Source organism: Cetorhinus maximus, chromosome 36 (assembly GCF_964194155.1).
Source record: "Cetorhinus maximus chromosome 36, sCetMax3.hap1.1, whole genome shotgun sequence".
Classification (NCBI taxonomy): domain Eukaryota; kingdom Metazoa; phylum Chordata; class Chondrichthyes; order Lamniformes; family Cetorhinidae; genus Cetorhinus; species Cetorhinus maximus.
This window is the reverse complement of record NC_135914.1, coordinates 2,871,938-2,894,077: the sequence shown is the minus strand read 5'-3', so window position 1 is coordinate 2,894,077 and position 22,140 is coordinate 2,871,938. Positions and strand designations below refer to the sequence as shown.

Sequence of the window (22,140 nt, the reverse complement as noted above, 5' to 3'; positions counted from 1 at the left end):
GTGTGAGAGGGAGAATATATCTGTGTGTGTGAGAGTGTGTGTGTGAGAGTGTGAGAGAGAGAGGGAGAATTAGCGTGTATATGTGTGTATGTGTGTGTGTATGTGTGGGGACAGAGAGAGAGAATGTGTGTGTGTGTGTATGTGCCTGTGAAAGAGAGAAATAATTGTGAGAGTGTGAATGTGTTTGTTAGGGTATGTGTCTGTTTTTGTGTGTGTGTGCCTGCGTGTATGAGAAAGTATATATCTGTGCGTGAGTGTGTGTGTTTGTGTGTATATGAGAGACAGAGAATGTATGTATGTGTGTGTGTGTGTGTGGGAGGGTAGTGAGTGTGTGTGTGTGAGGGTCTGTTTGTCTGTGAGGGTGTGTGTGTGTGCTTGTGTGTTTACGTATGAGAAGGAATATATCTGTGTGGGTGTTTGTGTCAGAGAAAATGTATGTGCTTGTGTGTGTGAGAAAGAATATATCTGTGTGTGAATGTATGTGCGAGGTTGTGTGTGTCTGCGTGTATGAAAAATAATATATCTGTGGGAGTGTGTGTGTGAGAGAGAGAAAGAATGTGTGTGTATGTGTGTGTGAGGGAGAAAACATCCATCAGTGACAGTGTGTGTGTTCATGAGAGAAAGAGAGGGAAAATTGGTGTTTGTAAGAGAGAGAATTTGTCTGCATGTGGGAGAGAATATATCTGTCTGAGTGTGACTGCGTGAGTGGGTGTATGTGTGTGAGAGAGAGACAATGTGTGTGTACGTGTGCAAGAGGGAGAATATACCTGTGTGAGTCTGACTGTGTGTGTGTGCCTATATATGATAAAGAATATATCTGAGTAGGTGTGTTTGTGTGGGAGAGAAAATGTGTGTGTGACAGAGAATATAATCGTGTGAGTGTGCCTCCAGGTGTGTGTGGGAAAGAATACATCTGTGTGTGAACGTTTGTGTGATGTTGTGTGTGTCTGCGTGTATGAGAAAGAACACATCTGTGCGAGTGTGTGTGTATGTGTGAGAGAGAGAAAATGTGTGTGAGAGAATATGTCTGTGTGAGTGTGACTGTGAGAGAGAGGGAGAATGTGTGTGTGTGTGTGTGTGATTGTGCTTGTGTGTGAAGGTGTTTGTGTGTGTGAGAGAGGGAGAGAGAATTGGTGATTGTAAGAGACAGAATCTGTGTGCGTGTGACAGAGAATGTATCTGTGTGAGTGTGACTGTGTGTGTGCAAATGTATGAGAAAGAATATGTCTTTGTGAGTGTGTGTGTGAGAGAGAGTGTGTGTATGAAAAATAATATATCTGTGTGGTGTTTATGAGAGGGGGAATGTGTGTTTTTGCATGCGGGTGAAATAGAGAATATATCTGTGTGAGTGTGACTGTGTGTGAGAGGGTATGTGTGTGTGTGTCTGCGTGTATGAGGAAGAATGTATCTGTCTGAGTATGTGTGTATGTGAGAGAGAATGTGTGTGTGTGAGAGAGAGAGTGTGTGTTTTTGTGTGTGTATGAAATAGAGAATATATCTGTGTGAGCGTGACTCTCTGTGAGAGGGTATGTGTGTGTGTCTGCGTGTATGAGAAAGAATGTATTTGTGTGAATGTGTGTGCTTGTGAGAGAGAAAATGCGTGCGTATGTGATTGTGTGAGAGAGAATGTGTGTGTATGTGTGTTTGAGGGAGAATATATCTGTGGGTGTGACTGTGAAGTCATTTTGTTGAGATTCTGCTCAGTTATTTTTATTTGGTCAATGCTCCCACTGCGCGCAACCAACTCTGTGTCACTTTCATGAAGTTGCCCCCAGTTATAAAGAAAATAGGAAGAGTTGGGATGTGGTTAAGAACGCTGCATCCAACGGTTCAATGATAGATCTATTGATTGTTTTATGATGGGAAGTTTGCTCACACATTTATAGCAATCGGGATGTCAAACTGAAGGGAGGCCTCGGATTGTGACACATGAGAGATTTCTGAACAGTTTCATCCCATTATGGACGGTGTTCATTGTGGATTCTACAGGGTACCAGGTGTTTTGATTGGGATTTCTATCTTCCGCTGCACAGGCTGTGATACAGCCTGGACTCGCACCTTTTGTCAGCGTTTTGTCTTTTTTTAACGTTTGAACAAAGAATGAATTTAAAAAGTGCCAAAGCCTCTTCTCAAACCAGGTTCACTGTCTTGTGATTAAAGTGATACAAACCCACCCTCTGCTGGCTGCTCACCGCCACTACAGGCGCTGCTCTTTGCTAGTCTCAGAGACGTTCAGTTCCTGCAAGGCTGCATCTGGAAACAGACCGATGAAGAGTGAACATTGACCAATACTGTAAGGGATTGAAGTTTGCAACAGGGTGCACAGTTCGCTCTGGTCGTGCATTCGCTCTTTTACCACCTCACCCTGTACATCAGCTCTCTCCTCATTCCCCATTGGAGATATTGGCTGGAGATGGTAGTTGGGGATTATTTCAGTCTGCAAGGTGCACATTTGGATCAGTCATCAGACTCTAATCCCATTCAGAATGGGAGTAGATAAACTTTGCTGTACTCTGTAACTCCTCTGCAATACATTTTCAATGTTTAACCTGACACTTTGGATTTTGCTAAAGGTTTTTATTAACTATGTTTCCAAGATAGTTTTCTCAATTTCTCACACGGATTATTTGCCCTAAAAAAAAAGCATTGAAAACACAAACAATATAAACGAGAGAATTGATTTTTACATCCTTACAGCCTTTGTTCACATTGTGTCCGTGCTGACCCAGAAGTGAAGAGCTCTGCAATCTATTCCCATTTTTTCGCTCTCGGTCTGCACTCCTGTAGGTTTCGGTGATACAGAGGGAGACCAGCTGAGTTGGAAACCAAATGCACTACCTCCACTCTTGCCCCTAATTCACCCTGCCAGCCACAAACATCAAAAAAACTCCAGCAGAATTGCCAAGGAAACTTTTACTTTCAGAAATCAGTGTTGACTCTGGTGAAACTGGTGACCCTTCCCCAAAGCACAATAAACACACAGACCGAATAATATCTCAGTTATTTCTGGAAACTGATTACAGCAACAGGGCACAGGGTGGGTAAAGTGATTCTGTTTCAAAGGTGGCATGTGTTGCTGCTTTATAATATCAATATCACACAGACACACTCAATCACAAACACACTCACATAGACGGAGACATACACACTCTCACCCGCATGCGTTGGGCACCCGGCTTTGAATGGGACCTCCGGCAGAGGGAGGAATTGGAACTGAAGAAGAATCTGGAATTAAAAGTCTAATGATGACCAGGAATCGATTGTCATAAATAAGAAAACAAACCCCATCTGGTTCACTAATGCCATTTAGGGAAGAAATATTCCGCTCTTACCCGGTCTGACCCTACATATGACTCCAGATCCACATTTTCTCTTCATTGCCCTCTGAACAAGGGTAATTAGGGATGGGTAATAAATGCTTTGCCGAGCCAGAGACACCCACATCCCGTGAACGAAGGAAAAAACAATGAAAAAGCGAGTAAACAATCTCATTTCTCTTTTTGTTTTTACCTGTGGTGAACAATTTGGAGCTCGTCCCGAGACCAGGGACATTCCATGGGTTTTCCGGGCTGCGCAGTAATATACACCCGAGTCATTTCTCTGGACCTCCTCGATCACCAGGGTGTAAATGGTCGATTTGTCGTTGATTTCTCCTGAAAACCTTCCCTCTGCGGGGATGTGCTTTCTGACCATGTGAATGAACTGCAGGTGCTCTCGGTGCCGCTGTTTATACCAGTAAACAGCTCCACTTGATAACCAGCCTGTGTGGCAATGCACCTTGAAACTCCTGCCCACCGAGACGGTCTGAGCGGCCGGAGTTTGCGGGAACGCGGCCTGAGAGACGGTCACTGAGGGAACAGGACGCAGCACAAGAAATCCTGTTATGTCAGGGAAACATAAAACCTGTTTCATACCAATGAGACATTCCGCCTGTCACCTGGTGACAGGAACATTCTGTCAGGAAGGGTCGCCAGTTTCTGACCTGTAGCCGGGATAAAGCGCTGAGGGTTAAATTTGAGGTCAGATCGGAGGGAGAGAGGAAGAAACAAAGAAATAAAGAAACATAGGAAGGAAGAAAGGGAGAAAGAGAGAAAGGAATGAAGAAAAAAGAAAGAAAGGTATAGAAAGGAGTTAAAGACGCTTCACATGAATTATTTTTTCAAGGGCAGTGACTCTTGCATTCTCGGAAATGCGGCGAACAGTTAGCGCACAGCAAGATCCCAGAAATAGCGCCGTGGTAACAACCAGACAGTCTGTTGGGTGGAGAGATAAGTCTCGGCCCCGGGGCGCAGTCAGGGCTGTCCTGTCCTCTTCACAATTGCAGCCATGAGATGTGGGACATTTCGCTTTATCTCGAGTTGTGACCTTTTGATCATTCAGTCCCTCGGCAGAGGAGGAATATTCCAGAAAGCGGCAGCGTCGCCTCCTCACCCACCTGAGGTTCCTCAGTGAGCTTCCCCTGGGATCCCCCCGCGCATCAGGAGTGAGGAAATCTAACCTGGGAAGAGGTGGAGCAGGGCGCAGAGAGTGAAGACGCCCATTGTCGGCGGCCGAGTCTGTGGCTGAAGTTGTGAGTTTCACACTCGACACTTATTCCTCTGGGGGGTCGGGAGCTTCAATCCAGACGGGGAACCGGGTGAAACAGTGAAATGCGGAGCCGCGGAAATTAGGCGCTGTCTTTTAAACACAGGCGGATGGAAAATGCAGCAGGAGTTAAGCGGTGACTCTGAGCTTCCTCTTTACTCGCTCAGCTCCCACACCCAAGTCCTGCCTGTAAAGTGATGGAAGAAGTTCACCCGCTGTTGCGCTAAGCGGTTTGCAACACATCCTTGTGCCCACTGCAGTCAGCAGCGGCTTTAACTCTGAACAATAAACTGCTGCTTTAAGGCGGAACACATTGAGCTTTCATAAAGATTGTACAAATGTTTCGGGTTTTTTTGGGGTTTATCAAACATTGGTGAAGTTGGACCCATTTATTTTATTCTTCAATTCGTATTTGATAAATCATATTCCACCTTTGGAAGGGGAGGATCTGGAAGTTTTGACTCCCTTGGAATTAAGCACAATATGAACCCTGATGCTTTCAAAAGCAATTCCTGAGCACAGGAGATTTTGACCATCCGGTATCCCATGTGAGGGGAATGGAATGGGGGCGCGTCCGTCATCTTAATTTAACATTGAGGGGGTTGTGGGGGGTGTTGTTTATGCTTTGGTTCTGTTTGATTAAGCAAATTGTAACCCCGTTGTTTAGAAATAACGCCGGCAAGTACTTCCTCACAGAGAAGGCATTGGAAATCTGCGACCCATTCGTTTTAACAGCAGGAAATTGAGACTGGCAGGTTTTTGTTGGGATTACTGGGCAAGAGAATGGAATTAAGACACAGAGCAAGAACGACATTCCTGAATGGCTGAATAGACTCACGGGCCCCTCATGTTCCTAGGCTCTGGGACATTGATGTCTGCATCGAACATGTACCCATCCTGGTAACATTAGTTGACACATATTGCAAGCTCTATTTAGAGTAAATGTCCCCCTTATTCTAGTTCGCCACTTCGGCTTCCTTACAAAGGATTTCTTTTGCTGGGATAATTTCAGGCGTGGAGTTGGCCCGATTTCTGGTCCAACAGACCCGGACAGGGTTTCCAACGCTTTAAATAAAGCAACAGGACTATCTCTGTGGGATCTTAGAGCAGTTGTGCACTTAGTGTTGTTCATCTTGGCTTTTCGTGCCAAAATTATGAAGAAGAGTGTCTAGAAAATATAATACAGAAAACATTTAAGGCGTGAAAGATTTGCAAGTGACTCTGTTAATGCAACCTATTCACTACTTTGAATTACATAGAATGCAAAGCACCGAAGCAGATCATTCGGCCCAGGTAATTCTGTCAATGTTAATCCTTAAGACAAAGCTTTACCCATTGTTATGACAGGGCAGATGCGGTGTGCCAGGCAGAGCAAATACACGAGGGAAAGTTGGTCGGTCTCTCACAATGGCTTCACAATTTGTATGTGTTACGAAATGTGTGCACTGAATTCAGAAGTAAAACGTCCACCAAGACATTTAGAGATTTTTACAAAGTAAATGAAAACGTTTATTAACAAAATGAAAGGTGTCTAGCACATATATAACGCTACGGTTACGACTGTAATACCTCGTAACAATCCTAATTAACCTGACACCCCAGTTACACACCATTTAAGGCAATGTTACAAAATAGATGTTAGTTTTAAAACAAACTCAGCATTTAACACAATACCCTGGGCAGTGGAATTCCAAATCGCTTTTCCCTAACTTCAGTTTTGTTACATAGCAGACTTATGCACAAATCCTGGAGACTTCATTAAGGTTATTTCATACATTCTTCTTAGATCTTACATGGCCTTGTGACACTTAGAATTTCGTTCTCCTTTATATATATCCCTCTCTTATCAATATGTCGAAGAAGGCTTGGTGAGTTCCTACAGTGCATCTTGTAGATGATGCACAATTCTGCTGCTGTGCGTCGGCGGTGGAGGGAGTGAATGTTTGCGGATAGGGTGCCAAACAAGCGGGCTGATTTGCCCTTTGTCCTGCATGGTGTCAAGCTTCTTGATTGTTGTTGGACCAGGCAAGCTGAGAGTATTCTATCACACCCCTGATTCGTGCTTTATAGATGGTGGACTGGCTTTGGGGATTTAGGAGGTGATTCACTCGCTGCAGGACTCCTAGCCTCTGATGCTCTTATAGCCACATTATTTATAAGGCCAGTCAAGTTCAGTTTCTGGTCCAAAGCTGAAGGGTTTACGCACATCCCGGAGTGAAGTAGAATAACCCCGAAGGGAATACCCTAAAATGTATAATTCAGTTACTGAAGGAGAAAAATTAAAGAGGTAAGCTACATCCCAGCCTGTACAAAAGAAATACTAAGAAACGCAGTGTACCAATTGGTATTTAATTACTGAAGGAGCGCTGCAGATTGAAAGGCATCATCGAAACGCCAGGAGATCTAGATATAAATATAATGAGGTTTGCAATAACAACGTCATTACTTGGAATAAAACATGTCTAACCTTCATGACAATGAATTGTGCATCTCTAATCCAGTCTCAGTGCTAAATATATTCAGCCATAACACCGATTAATACGATGTCGTCATATGTTTGTTCCAATTGTCAAAAGAAAAGATTTTGCAATCGACATATCCCCCATGGAACTCTCACATGGTATTAGTTAAAGACTCTGCGAATGTAGTGATTCAGACGTTAATTCAAAGGAATTGACTGCAGAACGAAATACTGGTTACTTCACAAAGAAAATGCTTGAAACATTTTACGGCATCAGGAAAGTGTACTACACAACCCTTGCTCTTATTGGTGTTCCAGGTGAGTGAGTGAAACTGTTGAAGTCGTTCAAATAATTCTGAGTAGAGGTTGTGTTTGCTCATGATGTTCCTGATGATGTTGTGCGCCGATGTATCGTCACTCTTATGCAGTCATTGGATCAGTTATATCATTTCATTCATGCTGAATGATCCCTGCTGTTTTATTCAATTGACCGAAACTTGACACAAACAACTGCACTGAAATCAACAGTTCGTTGCATTATCATACTCCATCCTTTAGTGGAACATCTGCAATTGGTGAATCGAACATTGGTGTAGGCAACTCTCTTGGCAAAGTTATTAGTGAAAGTATCGGTCAGTGTGAATGCAGGATGTGTGTCAATTGGCATAAAACACCAGGCGCCAGACAGAATATTTGTCGCTGTAGAATTTTCACTAGGTACGGTTCACTAAATGGATTGGAGCAAAAGAGCCCAGTCTATGTATCACTGGCAGTGTATGTAATTGCACCATTGAGCTGAGTGGCTGTTCATTAACTGCAGTGGAACAAGTCAGTTTTGCTTCTAAATCATTCCTTCAGGCGACTGATTCTGTATTTTGATTGAGCGGTTTACCTGCTTTGCGAATGCAAATGGTGATGTTGGCTTGATGTGTTTGGCAGTAAGACTACAGAAAGGTGTGCATTGATAGTTCCTCTTTCCTATTGATATGCATGGCCAGAGAAAGATGTAGCGAATTTACTGATAGCTGAACAACAAGACAGCATTGATACATGGGAAAATCATGTATATAATGTATATAATGTCCTGTATATAATCCTGTGCCCCTATTATACCAAAAGTGGGCCAGTTGGACGAGCGTTTGGGGCATAGTTCTGAGTCCTTAACCTTGCTGCGTTCTCCTTGACAGAGGGAATGTGTCACCGCTAACTTCAATTCTTTTATTTCTTCTTGTACCTTTCTTTCTCTTGCAGTTAACTTGGTGGCGATAGTGATACTGTCCCGGGGCAGCTGCGGTCTATCTACCTGCACTACCCGCTGCCTAGTGGCCATGGCAACGGCGGATCTAATGGTTATTATCACTGAGATCATACTGTACCAAATCCAGTCTTATTACTTCCCGCTATTTTTCCTGAGAATCACCCCTGTGTGCAGTATTTTCACTGTTCTGAGGTTTTCAGCCACTCATTGTTCCGTCTGGTTCACTGTCAATTTCACATTCGATCGATTTGTGGCCATTTGCTGCCAGACTCTGAAAAGGAAATATTGCACCGACAAAACTGCAGCCTTGGTCCTCACAGCAACCTGCATTCTACTCAGTTTGAAAAACGTTCCCTACTATTTTACATATGCCCCGGGAGATATAATTGACAATGTGCCCTGGTTCTGTTCCAGAAAGCCAAGCTATTACACTGAGCCCGGATGGGTGGGGTTTGATTGGTTTGATACGGTTTTAACGCCATTGCTGCCATTTACTTTAATCATCTCTCTCAACGCTCTGACGGTCAGACACATTGTGGTGGTCAGTCGAGCCCGTAAGGAACTGAGGGGTCAGCAAAATGGAGGGAATTGCATTGACCCCGAGCTGGAGAGCAGGAGGAAGTCTGTGATTTTACTCTTCACCATATCGGCAAACTTCATATTCCTGTGGCTATCATTTGTTATCCATTTCTTATATTACAACATTTCAAGCCCAAATCCCGCTGATTATACGGATTCCTTATATATCTTTCGACATACCGGGTATATGTTGCTGAATCTAAGTTGCTGCACAAACACATTCATTTATGCGGTGACTCAGTCCAAGTTCAGAGAGAAATTCAAGAGCGCAGTGAAATATCCGGTTACCTCAATTGTTCAATTGATTAATAAACAGAACAAGTGAAAACGGTCCAGCGGTGTTTTGCAGCGTTTCTATTCCGTGAATATACTATCCACCCCCAGACTCCCATCAGCTTAATGAGACCCAGTACCGCTGCTGATCTGAACATATAAACAGTGCACGGGGCTAAAGTAGTACTTCGGACACAATCTTATTTCTGTTTGCCAGTCTGGGCATTTTCTTTCTGTACATCAGCACGAGTTTGATGCACTGCGTCATGTGTAGAGAGTCACTCCGGCTGTCACTGATGTATCTGTCACTTCCACAATTTCTACACAAGCAGAGCTCGGCTGCTTTCAGAAAAATCCTTCTAAACGTCGGTTAATAACCAATAAATATAAATATATGACGGCCATCTCCAAACTACATGAGGCTTTGAAATTACGTGAAAATATAGCAACCCGTGTTAAAGAATGAGGAATAACTGACCGGTCTGCTTTCCCAAATGAACTGTAACAGAGGCACCTTGGAGTCGGGCTGCTCTCCCCGGCATTCCACACCTGTTGCTGAGGCGTCTCAATGGAGTTTGCGAAGATATTATTTACTTTAACCGGCCGAACCGTTGGCCTCTTTGTTCTCCCTGTTTCTGCATTGTTTCTTCTCTACTGATCATTCTCTGCGACCCCTAGATCACAACTGATACTGATCTACCCTCTACTGGATAATGTCAGAATCACACACACACCTTTACCGATCTAACCCTCTGTTGGATAATGTCAGAATAACACACACAAACACACACACACACACACACACACACACAGCATTACCGATCTTACCCTCTGTTGGATAATGTCAGAATCACACACACACCTTTACAAATCTACCATATATTATTATTATTATTATTAGATATTATATCACTTTGCAATGCAGCTCTGGTTTACCCCACTCACCTTCACTGTTCCATACCGCTGCTGCATAAACTCAGAATTACACACACACCTTTACCAATCTACTCCCTGCTGGATAATTTCAGAATCACACACACACCTTTACCAATCTGCACCCTGCTGGATAACCTGAGAATCACACACACACACCTTTACGGTTGTAACCCAGTGCTCGATACTCTCAGATTTGCTGTGAATATACAGGGTTTTGGGGAGAAAATGGCCACCATGAACAAACACAAAATGTCTGATTGATGTATGTGGAGATTTACAGAGATTCAGAGAGTGGCGGGAGTGAAACACACACACACCAGGGGACAGAGAGTGACAGAAACAATTTAGTTCAATATTATATTTAAATTAACAATTGTCTGAGCATCAATCTTCACTTGCAGAAGACAGTTCCAAACTTCACTGACCCAAGCGTGTTGAAGTGTAGGATGATATCACCCCGATCCTCCTGAATTCCTGGGAATATATTCGGACCTTGTGCAATCCCACTTTGTAATTTACCCCTTCCTGGTATAATTTGAGTAAAGCTGCCGTGCGCTCAAATGTATGGACCCTCAACTCTCTTTCGACGTCCACTGTTTGTAGCTTTGAGTTATTTCAGCAAGCATTCTATCATATCATCTTATATCACGAATAAATACAGTGAATCTCAGAAACACACACGCAGACACCTGTTTTTTGCAAAAATATTATTTTTTCATAAAATATTTGAGAGAAGATTACAAAACATTTCAGAAAGTGCAATGATATTCAGATTTTCTACTTAAATCATGTTGCACCCTGAGGTGCTTCAATACAATAAAAGAAACAACCATTTCAAAATGGTTGTTACAGAAAGGGCAATGATGTTTAACAACATTTGCAGCATTTCCAAAATGTAACATACATTGCTGTCTGTATTGTGTGAGTCCAGCTGTGAATGTTTATGAGGAACTGACACATTCCAGAGCACTACAGAAGAAAAGACGGTAACTATGGATAGAAATGGTTCTTAGCGTGTGTAGATAGGGGTGGCGGAGTTTTAATTAAATTTTGAAGATTCCTCGTTCCTGTCATATGATTTTATGAAACATTGCATGGCGCATGTTTAAGGTAACACTGCTTACCTATTCAATAACACTGTGACAATAAATGTAAATAATTAGATGGGGGGTCAGCTGAAAATGGCGAAACTCAGGTTGATAGATTTCCGTTGGATTAAGGGTTACGGTAGCAAGGCGTAGATGGGTTTGAGGTGCGGGTTCAAAATGATTGCACTGTCTGGCGGGAAAGACCGAAGGGCTGAATGCCCTCCTTCTGCCCCCTGATGATCGTGCTTCTCATGATCACGGTTTGTGTTTTCTGTTGCAGACTCTTTATGCTCGGCTGGCGTTTAATGCCGACCCCAGATTCTGATAGCAATGGAAATTGACAGCTCATCTGCTGCTTCCGGGCTATGACGTGTTGGAGAAAGTTTCCTCTTGTTTTTGGTCCACATTGGAGGAATGCCTGGATGTGTGAACCTTTCTAAGAGACTGTCATCGCAAATTCTGAACGCAGTTTTATCAGCAATTGTGAGAAAATGTATCGCCTACTGGAGAGGCTGCATGCCCGATAGAACCGGCTCCATTTCAAGAGAATGTTGACATTCGGATATTTTAGCTTTCTGCTCAGTTTCTACATGTGTTACTTTCTTGTGTTAGTGTTTTTCTTAATTTAATTGCGCACCTTTGTGCAACTTGAGCAGGAAAGAGCGCATCCAGTGTCCAATTTACATATCCATTAAAGCAAGTTTTGAAATCCAAGCGTTGCGTTTGTCATTTCAAGCTGTTTGGTCGCTCAGTCCAAATGTGCTCTTTGGATCTGCAATTCGGGATATCTTTTTGAGCAGATGTGTGCGGTTTAAAATTTGGGAACAATTCTCCAAGGATGATAACAGAAATTTTAGTTTATGATATCAGTTAGGATTGAACAGGCTGACTGAGGCATTGACCTGATAGAGTTCTTCAAAATTATGAAATGATTGGGTACTTGAGGTGGAGACAAGAACGATAGGCCATCAGTATAAGATATTCACTGATAAATCCAAAAGGGAATTCATGTTAATCTTCTTTAACCAGAGAGTGGGTCGAATGTGGAACTCGATACCGGGGGCGAGGGCGGCCGGGGAGGGGGGGTGGGGGGGAGGGGGGGCGGTGGGGGAGCAGTTGAGATGACTGTCAGACTTGCTTTTCAGGGGAAGTTGGATAATCACATGAGGGAAAAAATGAATGAATGATATGTTGATGCGGCGAGATCCAGAGGTGTGGGAGGAGTCTCATGTGGACCGGAAACAACATCACGAAGGGAATACAAGTCTAGTCTGATCAACCTTTTCTTGTAATTTAACCTTTTTAACCCGAGTCCTGGTAAATTTATATCTGCTGCAAATAACACTACAATACAATCTAAGTTCATATTAACAAGATCACCACAGTCAGGAGCTCAGTTAACTCCTCAACATGTTTATTAGACAGTTTCTGGGAGATGGATCTTGAAAGTGACTTTACCAGGAGCTGTTTTTCTTGCTTGTTTGTCTCAACCGGCTTTAACTTTTGATTCCAGTGTAAAGAGAATGATAATATTTAGACTGATATGACCCTGATCGGTAATGAAGTGTGCCCGGGTGTGGGGTAATCCTCTATCTCTCTGACTGAAAACATTGTTGCAAAGCTTTGCAAAACTGGGATTGGGATAATAGGAAAATCAAGACGGACAAAGGAAAAACAAACAATCAATGCACCCTACTAACCTGGCAGTTCAGTGGTACAATGATCATTCGGTTGCCATGGCAGTACATCCGTCTTAATTTGTCTACAACATTCCAGGCATGAGGAGTGAATACCCCAGTAGTGATCGGCTTGGGGAAACATAGCTTCAAAGTCACCTCTTCTTCCAAAACACACTGCACTGAACCAAAGGCTCTGACATGTGTATTTAAAACTAAGCTCAAAGCAGAACACACTGTGTAAAAGTAAAATGGGGCCATCACAAGGTTCTTTCATGAGGGCCCGTGTCCCTCTCCTGCTTTGTTCTAATTCTGTAAATGATTAAAGACATCACATCTCAGGCAGAAAACACCACCACCAAACCATCTCAATCCAGTGCTGATATTGTCAGCTCAACAGGAATTGCAGTTTCATCCATTTGACATTGAATTATAAGCTAATTATTGATCGATACAAATCTCTGATGAATCGTTATAATGGAAGAATACTTTATTCTATTTACTTACATACAGAAGTTTGCAAAGAAATAAAAATCCTGTCAGTAACAGGGATTTCAGGATCAGCAGAAAAGGTGCAGAGAAACTGAAGAATGTCCCTAAGATTTGTTCAGTGTTTCTTTCACACTTACACGAATACAGTGGAATATCCTCAACAATCCTGAAAACAACTTATTTCACATTTCACAAAAGGAGATGGTGTTTTGTAAATTCTGGCAGTTGTAGTTTAGTTGATTCATGGGCGTCTCCATGGCTCCGTTTTGTTTCCACGAGGCTGCGGGTTACTTGGCAAATCCTGACTCCTCCATAATTCATCAGAGAGAAAATGTCCAGATTCTTATCTGTGACCCGTCTTCTTTATGATTTATTTTCCATTGCAGCAAACTCCAGGAAGGTGTAGAGAGGTCCGCCCTGAGACTGGGATATGTATTAAACATTATTATTCAGATATAGTTAAAAGTAAGGTCAGATTATCTCTGTAATAGAGCTTGATCAAATGATATAATGATAGAGCACAGAAGGAAGCCATTCGGACCATAGTGTCTGTGCCAGCCCTTTGAAAGAGTAATCCAATTCGTCCCAGTGAACTCATCTCCTACCCATATCTTTGCATTTTTCCTACCACAAATATGCCTGCCTGTTGAAATGTATTATTATATCTGCTTTCATTGCTCCGTATCTTAATTTTATGATTGTTTTGCTTAAGGTGCCTTTGCAAGAATTGCCTGAATTAATGTATTGGATTAGAGAAGCAAAATTCGGAAAGCAATTTAACACAGAAATCACCAAGGTGTAATCGAAAATTCATTTGATGAGTCTCAATTTTATTGGATTGCATCGATGTTAACTCGCCAATCCGATTACCATGTTTCGCTCTATGCCATCTATACGGTTGGGTAGATCCCACAGAATTAATCGTATCCAGATAGAATCACACACAATTAAAAGGTTTGTGTTAATATCGCGCTTTTCAAGACTTCAGGAACCCCATTTGTTTTTCCGACACTTCTTGCAGTGCACTCACTGTTTGTAATGTTGGTAACGCGGCAGCTATATTGCGCAGAGCAAGATCCCATTAAAAAGCAATGAGATTATGACGTTGAAAACGTGTTTTAAGATGTTGTTCGAGAGATTAAGTATCGCCCAGGTCTCAAGAGAAAACCCAGTTCCCGACCCAGCTCTTCATTCAATAGCGAGGGTGCATCTTTCACACCGACCGACGGGCAGAAAGGGCCAAGGATTAACGCTGAATCTGAAAGCGGCATCTTATTCAGTGCGGCGCTCCCTCGGGTCTGCTGTGATGAGCCAGTCTACACTTGGTGCTCAAATCTCTGGCGTGGTGACTCGAACCCTCCACTTCTGACTCTGAGGGGCGTGTTGGTGGGTGAGGGAGAGTAGACCAACAATCAAATTTAATTTTCTTAAAATCTTCACAGTGCACAGACAGCTCCAGAAGAAAGTTACTCATCTTCCTCACCTCATCTACACTTTTCTTTCACTAAAATATCCGATTGATATTTTCTATTCAACTACGGCCAAGGGAAATAATTCCCATTTGGTGATCTGTCTTTTTCCTCCATTTATTTCCCACCATCAATTACTTCCTCGCACAATATTGCACATGGAATAGTTACCATCCTATCACATACAGGAACACTGGAGAAACTTTACCTTACAGTACAATATCCTCATAATATCTTTAAAGCAGAAATCAAACAGTCTCACGTGTTTCCAATCATGAACACAGTTTGTTTGTTTGTTTTTGCTTTGAGGCAACGTCTGACGCTTTACAATTTCAAAATTGTCCCAGATTCAATTCGCAGTGTTATTGAGCTGATAGTCGCTTTTTGTGCTCAATTTATTCCTCTCTAAATTACCCTTTATTTATACTACCCAGAAGCCACCTAGACTGTGTTTTTCCATTAGCTTTTATGTTTGAAGGTTAAAATTTGATTACCCCCTTAAAGATCAGGTAAATTTCCCTTTCAGTGTTTGAAATAGCAACTCATATCAATTTATTATACTCATTCAAATTTCAGAAACAGTTATGCCTCAGCTTGTCGGCTTTAAACATTTGTTTTATATTGGAGACACACAGACTTGCTATCAGTTTGGAGATAGTTTACACCTTTCCAATTCTCCAGCAGTTTTTCTCGGAAGTTAACAAATTACCTGAATGGTTATGGTCCTGGCTTTGAAAGGCAAATACCTTATTCAAAACTGTCAGCATGCTGCGATTAAATTATGAAAACTGTTGGATTCCTTGCTGCACCAGCAGTATTAACATGGAACTGGAAACGATCGCCACCAATTGCCAAAAACACAAACCATCCATTGTGTCTTTAGTTAGGAGTCCAGTGGGTATATCTATAAAATTAGAATATTTACATTTAATAATGTCCATGATATGAAGTTACATTAGCAAGACAAAAAGTTGCGTAGTGATTTTTTAAAAAGCGCCTAATAGAAAAAAGGGTTAAATTAGCTGCTGGTTTTCAGGGGGCAGAGAAACATTTGCACACAACTGTGTCACTTTTTTTTACCCATTGTTGCTTTTTTGTAAGTTTCCCATAAATAAAGAGCCATGCTCTATGTAAAATTGTTTCCTTTTCCTAAATACGTTTGTTTTCTTTTCCCTTCCACTTTTATGAACAATGAAGTCTACTTTCAGGTTAAAACAAAACCTTCAACGTTGGAACTTTTACCTGCAGAAAAGAGGACATAAACTTTCCCATAGCTGTTTTGTTTGTGTTCTCTTTTCTTTCTTAAGGCAATGTTTAAGATTCGGTGTTTGCAAATTAACCTCATAGGGTCAGGGTCCTTAACATATATCTTGAAGCTGTAAAAAAAACAGTACATTTTACACTCCAGTAAAACCAAAGCTGCTGCCTGAGGAATGCGCCATGCCTCTGAACACAAACACACACACAAGCTCAGTCACACACGCACACATTCACGAAAGAACACACGTACAAAGACGCAGTCATTCTCCTTCACACACACACACTCACAAATTCAGACACATACAAACACGCACACACACAGAGTTAGTCACACATCAACAGACACACACAGTCACATACATAAACAGGCACACACAGTCACACACACACAAACACACACATAAACACACACATACTTACAGTCACACACATGAACAGACACACACTTAGTCACACACATACACACATGCCGTATAAAAACCTTAAAATTCTGACCTGAACTTTGAAAAAATATATTTTTGACAATTTAACACAATATTTTGAAGTAAGTTAGGTTTAGAATTAACTATCTACTGTATCCCAAACTAGCTATTTCTTTCTGTTTCTACGCTCTACATGTGCATCTCTTTCTGTCTCCGTGCCTCGTTTTCGCGTTATCCATGATCAGGACGAACTTCTTCAGTTAAGGAATGTGGAGAATGAGGCGATATATTTTGCCCCAGCCAGCGACGCTCACATCCCGGGAACGACGAAATAATGTTTAGTCGAGTCTTGCTTTGGTAAAAAGGATGAAGTGAAGATTCTTACAAACTTTTCACTCACTGTCCTCCAGTTTTACTTCTCTAAAGGGTTTCCTCATTACAGTTCATCACAGATTGTCTCTGTCCGGCATGTGCTGAATTCCCCCTGAGAATTATTTTCAATTAAATCCTAAAGCGGCTCTTCAGGGAAACCGGCAACATTCCGCTGGAAATGGCGACCGTCATAATTCTTCATTCCCGAGGTTAATAACAGATTACAGGCATTTAAAACAGAGATGAGGTGAAATTTATTCTCTCAGAGGGTCGTGAAATATTGGAAATCTCTTCCTGGAAAGGACTTGGAAGCAGAGTCTTTGAATATTTTTACGGCAGAGGTGGATAGATTCTCGGTGATCTACAGGGGGTGATAGGTTATCGGGGGTAGGTGGGATGCAGATTTACGGTTGCTCTCAGATCAGTCATGATCCTATTAAATGGCGAAGCAGGCTCTACGCGCCGAATGGCCTACACCTGCTCCATGTTTAAATTTCCGTCTGTCCCCTCGCCACTCGGTGTTTAGATTCGCTTCCTTATTGCGGCAATTTAAAAAAAAATATGTCTACTGCTACTAACCAGTGGAACAACCGTTTTAAGCGAATGGTTCAGAAACAAGGTTTGCAAATCAACAGAACAGACGTGGTCATATCCCATTTAAAACAAAAACTCCACAAAGACAACTCTCGACCACCGTTGGTTTGTATGAGCCGATACCTCCTCTGGCTATTTGCAATGGAGCTACTCACTCAACAGCAGGATATGGGAAAATGACCTCCGTCCAAACCCAGTAAATTGAGGCCTCAGGTTCTTGTCTGTTTCCGACGCTGACCAAACGGTTGTTTCATTCAGTCTGTGAAATATTCTAAAGTGAGTTGTTTTTGATGGAGATGCTTGTGATCTTTGTTACAAATATGCTAACTGTGCACTGAGGTTCATTTGTGGGGGGATATAATTGAGAAGCAGATAAGGTATGTTTTAATGTACAAGCTTTGCGAGAATGTAATTTACCAGTACTCGACATAAATTATACTGTAATGAGTTTATACAAGGTTCTTGATACAACTTGTTTACCCAAAGACTGGATAATTGGATGATCTGTGTGTGGGTTGATTTCAATTTTCATTACTCGTCTCATATTCCTCATAACACAAGTAACGTGGAGAGCTAGGAGTCACTGTGCACATGTCTCCCCCCTCCTTTTATAAACAGGGCATAAAGGCGCTGTCGAAGGGGCAAACAGGATTTTTAATGATGATGCCAGAGGTGAGAGGTTATAACGACCAGGAAAGTCTGAACAGTCTTGGACTCTCTCTGGAAACGAGGAGGCGAGGTGTGAACTGATACAGATCTTACAAGTTATGAGATTGTTGCAGACGGTAGAGGTAAAGAAAGCGTTTTAATTAATGAGGACGGCATAACTAAGTTTCACCATTATGAGATATTCACTAATTACACCAATACGGAATTCAGGAGAAGCTTCTATAGCCATAGAGTGGGGAAAATGTGGGACTCGCAACCATAGAGTATATTGGGGCTGAATAGCAGAGATGTATTTCAGGGGGAAGCTGGATAAACTCATGAGGGAGAAACGAATAGAAGCATAGTGGCTGAGATGAAGAGGGGTTGGGCGGAGGCTCATGTGGAGCAAACAGTACAGCACAAAGCCAGTTGGGCCAGTTCCTCTTCTGTAAGTTCTATGCAAGTCTACAAACTGTAACATCCAAGGTGCTGAACATGTATTGCTTAAAAATAGTCAACTCTATGCATTGAATTTTACAGTGAACACTTATGGCGGACATGAGACTAGTCATTAAAATTCAAAACAACCGCACGCCGTTCATCCCATATTTCCCAGTCTCTGTGTGAAGCAGATTGCAACAAAATCTTGTACAACAGGATATAATCCACTGAATAATATTTCTTTATATTCTGTGTTCCTGGCTGTCACCATACAAGCCCTCGAACTCTACCACCTCGAAAGAAAAAGGCAGCAGATTCTTGGGAACACCACCAGCTGCAAATTCCTCTCCCAGCCACACACCACATTGACTGGGGAATATATCGGCTTTTCCTACACTGTCACAGGGTCTAAATCCTGGAAAACCTAACATAAAAGCCTGCACGTGTGTGCCTACACGACTTGGAATGCAACGGTTCAAGAAGGCGTCTCACCACCACATTCTCAAAAGGCAACTTCAGATCGGTAATAATTGGCAAGGACCCTCACGTCCCTAGAATGACTTGAAAAGTCTTAAACGTAAACAGAATACATTATTATTCAGCGCAATGACAAATACAGGCATCCACTCCTTTTGTGTTCTGCACCCTTTCTGAGCGAGGTATTAGTAAAGCTGTTTATTGATGATCCGAATGGCGGCCTCCTGTGCCATAAACGACTCCATAACTTTATACATTCTGATATTTGCAAGTGTTTAATCACTGATGCACAGAACCTGACCGCAAAGATGTAAAATGCATGAGGCATGAGATCCATCAGCACACCGCACGCTAAGGGGTTTTCTCGTCATCGTTCCCACCTCTTTTGACAGTGCAGCAACTAACTGGGAGTGAGCTCTGGTCAGTCTGTGGTCACTTCTCCTGCAGGATCAAACTCGTAAGGGCGCGAATAGGGAGAACTCAGCGCGTCAAGATGCCCAAGACATCTTTATCCCTGATGCTCATTTTCCAAGTGCTGCGGGTTTCTGGTGAGTTAGAGGCGAGTGAGGATTTCAAATTGGAATCAGCCAGAATCAATGTTTACTAAACTGAAAATGTGACCCAGTGAACAGGTGAGGGGGCTTGACTAGATCATGGGTGTTTTATTTTCTGGTTGCTACTGCAAATTAGAGAATAAATCTAACCTAGAATAATTAAAGACAACAATGTGACTGTTCTTAAATGACAGACGAAGTGTCTCAAAGCGACTGCATCCAGTCTCTCAGTAACCAATGGTAATGCAACAAAAATCTCTCTAGTTACAGAATCCGAGCCCTCTCTGGCTCCAAGTCCCTTCATAATGACAGCTGAAGTCGGAGACACGGTGGAATTAACCTGTCACCACATTTACAAAGTGGAATTGGTGTCTAGCTATTTCTGGTACAAACAACGTGTGGGTGAAGAACCGAAACCAATTAATATCCCTTCCTGTCAGGTGCCCGACTCTAAGTTTATTTCTGAAAAAGGCAACAGCAAATATGTATTGATTTTGGAAATTCGCAATGTCCAGGTGAATGACTCGGGATCCTATTACTGTGCTCATATGCATAGCAATGCCCTGCTCCAGAACGGACCCACACTACTGGTTGGAGGTAAGAGAGCAAGTCTAATGAATTCAGATCATGCATGGCATTAATGTTTGGAGCAAATTAATCGTTAACTGTGGCCCAATCTCTGTCCAGACAGTTCCACCAACAAGACTTCTGTGCTGGTGTTTGTACGGCCGGGTAAGCTGCATTTGAGGGAAACCGTCCCCTTAGTGTGTTTGGTCAGTGGAGTTTCTTCCAACCAGATTGCTATTTTCTGGGATATTTCCGGCCTGGTCACCGAGGGACTGAGCGATCCCGGTACAAGGGAGGCGGACGGGACCTACAGTATAAGAAGTCACGTCATGGTGTCGAGTGAAACCTGGAAGAGCGGCGGTGTCTGTACTTGTATTGTTCAACTCTGTACTCCTGGCAAATATTGGATAAAGAGCGTGTCCTTCTCCAAACCAGGGACAGGTGAGTTTTTGATCTGCTCAATGGAGCTTCATTTCAGAGTTGGCGTAGTTCTCAAGATTCTAAGAAACTGCACTATGTGAATTAAACATCTCTACGTGATAAACAGATGAGTGTATAAGTGTGTGTTAGTGTGCCTGTGTGTGTGTGTATGTGTGTGTGTGCGTGGGTGTCTGTCTGTCTGTATCAGGTATGTATCTGCATCCGGTATATATGCATAGATGTGTGTACGCGCGCGTCTCTGTGTGTGTTTCTATAATATATGAAAACATGTATTAACTTTGTTGAAATAAGTTTGAGTTACCACATTTTCTCGGCTTGCCTTATACTTTCGTGCGAATTCTTAGAATCACAGATTGACACAGCATGGAATGGAGCCATTCGGCTATTCAATTAGTCCCACCCTTTCCCAATAAACCTTTAACAATTTTCCTTCATAATCCCTTAATAATCCAATTTCCCTGTTGAAAGTTATTATCGAATCTGCTTCACCCACCCTTTCAGGCAGTGGTTCTTGGAATGGAATTGAGATTAGGTCCACACAGAATGAGTTTATGGGAATAAAGCAGTGAATAGGTGAGATTCTTGGGAAAATGCATGTGTCCGCAGGGATGTGATTTTCGCTCAATTCCACCACCAACCCGAACGTCACGTTCTTTATTTCCTGGGACCTCCCTTATCAATCTCCAGTTGGTTGGTAAAATTCAGTTAACTTTAATTACACTTTGTAATATCAGCAGTCGGATTAACATTAACATCGGTTTATGAAACTTCAATGAAGTTGGATTATTCGAAACTCTCATCAAGCAGGTGATGCATGGAGGAGGTAGGGCAAGTTGAATTGGCCGCTAAAAGACAAATGGAAACCTTGGCTACATTAATAGAGGAATCATATGCTAGAAGATGTTATATTTTATTGATACCTGGTCAGACCGCAGCTGTATTATTGTGTCCAATTCTGGACACAGTACGATAGGAAGGAAATCTAGGCCTTGGAGAGGCTGGGGAGGAGATTTACCAGAATAGCACCAGGGATCAGGAACTTTAGTTAATGTGGAGAGAATGGAGAATCTAGCATTGTTTCCTTTAGAGCAGAGAAGGTTACCTGAGGATTATTAACTGAGGGTCAGTTTAGGGAAAAATGGCAATAGCATGAATGGTTTTGATTGAGGAATTAAGGAGGAATCTGTTTCGACTGGCAGAAAGCAAAGCCGGAGCTGTGGTGATTTTGTATTCTTTATACACCAAGAGCCGGCACACACACGATGGGCCGAACAGCCCCAGTGCTTGGGCCGCAGCTATTCAGAATCTTTGGATGTGGGGACGAATTGTAATATTTCCAAATGTGTTGAGGACACAACTCTAGGTGGGAATGTAATTTGTGAAGAGGATGCAACAAGGCTACAAGGGGGTTTAGGCAGACGGAGTGAATTCGCAAGGAAATGGCAGAGGGGATGTCATGTCAACAAGAGTGAAGTTATCCACTGTAGTAGAAAAAAACAGAAAGGCTAGTGTTTCTTAAACGGTGGGGAGTTTGGAAATGTTCATGTC

At 42.4% G+C, this 22,140-nt stretch overlaps 1 long non-coding RNA gene and 1 pseudogene across 1 annotated transcript in view; one reads left to right on the top strand and one right to left on the bottom strand.

The window, feature by feature from the left end:
* Positions 1 to 8,375, bottom strand: part of LOC144672184 (uncharacterized) — a 42,490-nt pseudogene extending 34,115 nt beyond the window's left edge.
* The window catches only part of LOC144672171 (uncharacterized), a 312,256-nt gene that overhangs the window by 40,476 nt on the left and 249,640 nt on the right, over positions 1 to 22,140 (top strand). The gene's annotated exons all lie outside the window — the stretch shown is intronic.